This window comes from Parus major, chromosome 24, assembly GCF_001522545.3.
Source record: "Parus major isolate Abel chromosome 24, Parus_major1.1, whole genome shotgun sequence".
Lineage (NCBI taxonomy): Eukaryota > Metazoa > Chordata > Aves > Passeriformes > Paridae > Parus > Parus major.
Genome location: NC_031792.1, coordinates 5,834,888 through 5,840,797, shown reverse-complemented (window position 1 = coordinate 5,840,797; position 5,910 = coordinate 5,834,888).

Below are 5,910 nucleotides of genomic sequence, written 5' to 3'. Positions count from 1 at the left end.
TCCTTCTCCATCCTTCTCCGTCCTTCTCCATCCTTCTCCATCCTTCTCCATCCTTCTCCATCCTTCTCCATCCTTCCATCCTTCTCCAAGTACCCTCCTTCTCCAGCTGCCATCCATCCTTCTCCCATATCTTTCCATCTCTGGCCACCGTTCCAAGACCCTGCTCCCTCTTCCAGGACCTGACCTGACAAGGCAGGGGCAGATTTTGGGGAGCAGAGGGGTGTTGGGTCTCAGTAACAGACGGAATAATGCCACAGAATTTCAGAATCCCAGAATGGCTTGGATTGGAAGGATCCTTAAAGCTCATCTCACTCCATGCCCCTTCCCTGGGCAGGGACACCTTCCTCTATCCCAGCTTGCTCCAAGCCCCATCCAGCCTGGCCTTGGACACTCCCAGGGATGAGGCAGCCACAGCTTCTCTGGGCACCCTGTGCCAGGACCTGCCCACCCTGCCCTACCCCACTCCCAGCCACACACACTCCATTTCATTCCATTTGCATTTTTCCAATCAAACCCACTGGCCCCTGTCGTCCCTCAGCCACACCCCACTGCCACACTCCTGGAGTCTCCCAGGCCAGGCAACACCTGCATGGCTGGAGGAGGGAGGAGAGCTCCTGCAAACAGCTCCTGGTTAATTTTTTCCAGATTTGCTTCATTTTTACTGGCAATCCTGCTCAGTTTTCATGAATGCTCCTCTGGATCCTTCCTGAAAACTGATGATCCAGAGCATCCTCTGTAGCAGCACAAACTCCTGCTCTGCTGAAGCCAAAATCGTCTTTTCCCACCTCTCAGCCCTAGAGCTTCCTGGAGACCAACACTGAGAAGAACAAGGATTTGGGAGCCAGTCACTTCTTTGTGGCAATTTTAAGGAAAACAGCACGTTAAATTCCTGCCTGGAAGGATCAAATCCAAGGGCAACATCTGAATGGGTTCTTTGGCACTGAATCCTCTCTGTTTGGCTGCTGTGACCCAGCCCTGTCCTGGGGTTTTCTCCCAGGGCTTTGGCCAGTGCTGGGTTTAGCTGTGGGGTCAGGGCTGGATTTTATGCCAGGAGTTTGTTATCAGTGGATTTTATCCCAGGAGTTTGTTATCAGTTTATCAATAAACAGGGAGAATTAACCCTGTTAGAATGGGGTGAGCATCTCCAGCTCATCAGTGGGGAAGAAGAGGGGTTTAAATGTTTGGGGTCTGGCCAAGGGCAGATAGATGGAAAATCCCAGTCTAGGATAAATCTGTCCTCTGGAGGTGGTGAGTGAGCTGCTGTGCTGCCCTCAGCCTGTCCCTGCATCGTGTGCTGGGGCACACTGAGGGTTGGGAGCTCCTTCACCCTTAAAGCTGTTCCCAAAGCCTGGAAAGCATCGTTTTGTCTGGATCCAAAGCGGTTCTGAAGGTGGAGATGTGAAGGAATTCACTCTGGCAGGTGCTTGTCCTGCTTTGGGTGTGAGCAACAGCACCAGCCAATGCTCCAGCAGAGGATTAGAGCCAAATTCTGTGCTCTCTATATTCTGTACATGTTTGTTTGGTTTTCTTTTCCAAAGATCACCACTTTTCCCCAAAGCAGGACCACTTCCCAGTGTTCCCTTTGCAGTGGCACCATCCCAGGAATCCCCTCATGGATGAGCAGTGTGCTGAGCCCTCACTGATTCCACAGGGATGGAGGATGCACAGGGCTCCCAGGATAATGTAGGATTTGGTTTTAGGGAAAAAACCCATAATTCCATGAACAGTTTGGCTGCAGCAGTGGTCTCAGGTTGGAAAAGCACTTCAGGATGAAAGGAGTGATGGAAATGTCAAATATTATCCTAAAAAGCTCTGTGAAAACTCCTGGATGTTTTAGAGTGCTGCCAGGTGAGGAGCTGAACAAAACCAAGCTCTTCCAGAGGATTTATTTTTGGAGGCTTAACATTGTTTAAAGAGCAGATAACGGGGCTGAGAGCACACAGCCCCACCTCCCATCCCCTCACATCAGGAGTGGGGCAAAGCTGGGACCCCCAAAAGGCAACAGGAGGAAATCTGGGATCACTCCAGGACATTCCTGTGCACAAACACAGCAGGTCTGGCACTGGCCAGAACTTGCAGCTCCAAGGTCCTGAGATGTTCTGGGGGAGCTCAGGAGACCCCAGCCTGCTCGTGGTTCCATGGGCCACTCCTAAAGTGGTGGGGACAGGAGAGAAAAGCAGTCCCCATGGACAGAGGGATAGATGGGGTTTTGGGAAGGAATTGTTCCCTGTGAGGATGGGAAGGGGCTGGGATGGAATTCCCAGAGCAGCTGTGGCTGCCCCATCCCTGGAAGTGTCCCAGGCCATGTTGGACAGTGCTTGGAGCAGCCTGGGACAGTGGAAGGTGTCCCTGCCATGGCAGGGGGGGGGACTGGAGGAGCTTTAAGGTCCTTTCCAATCCAAGCCATGCCAGGATTTTGTGATTCCATGATCTCCCCGCACTTAGGCACAGAGACAGAGCTTGGGGGACTCAGGACACAGAATCCACGGAGCCAGGCTGGGGCTGTTGTGCCTGCAAAGCTCCCTCCTGTCACTGAGTGATCCCAGTCAGGACACCTCAAACCTGGGATTGCACATCTCATCAGTGGGATCACAGGGAGAGCAGGAAATGAGCCGAGTTAATCAAATTACATGAAAGACGAGTCTGAAAATCCAATCTGGAGAACAATTTTATTGGTGCTTTGCACTCCTGTGGAGCATTTCTGATGGGCAGTGCTGGAACACTGATCCATCCCAGCAGTGCCAAGTGGACACTGCACACTCTGAGGGAAGGGGATGGAGGAGAACATCAATTCCAGCACCACAGTCCTGTTCATCTGGGCTGTACAATAAAATACCAAGGCATTTCTTACTGCAGTGTTTTCCCTTTGCTGAAATTCCAGTAAAGCCACTCTTCTCTTCTTGCAGATCAACCAGAAGATGTTGATCTCTCCTGGCAGAGCCCCTGTGCTGCTGTTGCTCTTTGATTGTATCCACACAATGATGAGGAGCCAAATCCCTCCTCTCCCTGCTCTGGATGACAGAAATACAAATGGATGGAGAAGGACTCATCTTCCTGTCTTGATTTCACATTGGGTTAATTCCTCCTGCTTTCTCTGGATCTCCTTGACAGAAGGAATTAATATTTCCTTTAATTTCTTCTGATACCAATATCCTGACTTCTCCTGCAAGTCCCCACAGAAGCCTGGCCAAAACAGAGAGGGGGAATGCAGAGAACTGTGGATGAATCCCATTAATCCCACAACTTCCAGACCACCCAACTGTACAGAAGTCTGATGGGGCTCGATGGTGGTTTCACCTTTCCCACTCTGAGCTGGCTCATTGGTGCTCCCTGAGCTTTGACAGAGCTGGGATCTCATGGAGACATCCCAGAGCTTTTCCATGCAGTGTCCAGGGCAGTGTCCTCTGGAGGAGTCTGGAGCTCTTTTGACATTTGGAGCGTGGGGTGCTCGTCCTGCCGAGGAGCAGAGGAGACCCAGCCAAGGTTTGAATCCAGGCTGGGATGGGTTGGTCCCACAAGGAGGTGATTGTGTCAAACCAGGCTGGGAAGAGTTGACTCCATCTCTAAGCAAATAAAAGACAAAAGTCTTGGAATATCTGTGTCCAAGTGCAAACCAGGCTGTTTTTCCCATTCCTGTACTGGAGCTTGTCAAAGCCAGGCTAAGAGGGGGAGAGCTCCTGGAATGGCTTCATTAGCCAAATTCTTCCAAGCATCCAGGTTCATGTGATCAGATCCAGGGATCCAGAGCCTCAGGTCCGTTTTTAGTGGTGACAGGGCTTGGGTTTCCTGCTGCTGCAATCCTCTCCACAGCTCTTCTACACCTGGACAGGGCAGGGCTCAAGCAGCAGCTCAGGTTCTGTGCAGGATCCAGGCACTGACATTGGAAAACATCCCAGATTTTCCAAAGCATTTTCCACAACCCAGACCCCACCAGGTGCTCCCCTGTCACCCACCCTCAACCCCCCACCCTCAACCCCCTGGAGCTGCTGGAGCCCCGTTTCCCTCTGGGTGCAAAGAGGGGGAGAGAGTTTGACTTGCAAATCTCATTTCGGTTCCTCGTTGAGGATTGGGGATCTCAGCAGCGCTGTTTCACTCATGTTTCTCCAGAATCCTCCATCCCCTTGTGCCCAAAGAGGTGCCACGGGGATTTGGGGATGCAGCAGAGACAGCTGGATTGCAATGAATCCACTTTAATGTGGATCTCCACATATCCATGAGAAACATTCCCATTCCCAGCTGCTCCACAGCTCAATCTCAGCATATTCCCCTTTAATGAGGAGAAAAATCCACGTCCAGCTTCAGGACTGAGTAACCTGGATGGGTTTCTCAAAAATTCTTACATGAGGCAACTTTTTGTACAAAAAAATACCCCCGAGCTCTGTCAGAAAGTGGCAGTTTTGTCACAACTGAAACCATTTGCAGGAAAGGGCTCTCAGACGAGTTTCCTGTTTCAAAAAGAAAACAAAAAAACACTCTTTGAATGTTCTGAGATTGTCAAAAACATCCTGTTTTGACATTCAAAGAAAATTTGTCTTTTGGCTGGCAACAAGTTTGTTAAAGAATAAGGATTTTGAGAAATAATGGGGGAAAAAAAATCCCACTACCCCACCCCAACCCAAAGTTTGCTTCAAGGATCTGGGTGAGCCCCAGTTCCGATTCTGAGCCTGGGGGTTTTGATTTCTGGGTGTTGAAACAGAGCTGCTGGATTTGGGAAACAACCAAAAACCATTTTGGTGGCTCAAAATATGGGAAAAAATTCCAGCGTGGTTGGGTCACCTGTGTGGTTTTGGCCATTGATGCTTCAGGGATCCAGGGAAGGAAAAATCCAATAATAACATCAGCTACTCCCTGCACTCCCAGGGAGCAGTGGGAGCCTGCTTTATCCTTGGAAAGCAATGGAATATTGATTTTAAGGGAAGAACAGGTTCTGAGGGACTGAACGTGGATCTGTCCAAGTTGCCAGCGCTTTTCCTCCTGGAAACGCCTCAGGGGTGCTCCTGCCCCAGGGTGCTTTTGGATCACTGGAAACCTGCCAGAATCTCCCACCCACTTCAAATCTGGGTGCTCCCAGCTCCCATTCCAAGCCTGGATGTCAGGGATGTGATCCCAAGGCAGCTGAGCCCTGCAGCCATCCCTGGATTTTGGGCCAAGGCACAGGAGTGAAAGCAGCAGCAAGGAGCCAAGGGAAGTTCAGGCCAGGTCAAAGCAGAGGCATTTTGTGCCAAATTATTTATTTTTGGAAGAAGCAAATGGTTCTTCTGACATTCAAGAGGAGTTTTTTGGGTGAGGAGTAAACCCTGCTGTGCTGGCTGCTTTTAAGACTAAAATATCCATGAAATTCTTTTTAAAAACCCTACACCAAACGTTCTTTTGGGCAATGACAAGAAGGAGTAAGATTTGTCTGGACAATTTTTGCCAAATCTGTTCAAAACTTAAGGTTCAATTTGAGCTGGTGAACAATTTCCTTCTTGCACCTCCTCCAAATCTGTCATATTTTAGCAAATTTAAGCACAGCAAACATTCAGATTGGAGATTATCCCCATAGAACTTGCCCAGAGAGGTTTTAAATGCCTTTGTGGCTCCTAGGGATTCTTGGTAGATAATGGGATGCAAAGAGTTGCTGGATTTCATGATTTATAAGCCCTGACACTCTAAATTCATTAGGCAGCAGTGGACAAAATGCAAATCCAGGAGCAGGGAAGGAGAACACGGCACTAAGCGGATTCCAGATGATGGATATTCGAGTTCCCACGTGATGAAAGAGCCAAGCTATGGAAGGTGTCTGCAGTCACAAACCAAAGTCTATTAAAGCTCCTTGTTCTGGGAGTACTGAGCAAAGCTCAGGAGAAAAATTGGATAAAATAAATGCTTTTGATTTCCTAATGTGTTTTGAGCTCAGGCCAAGGGCTC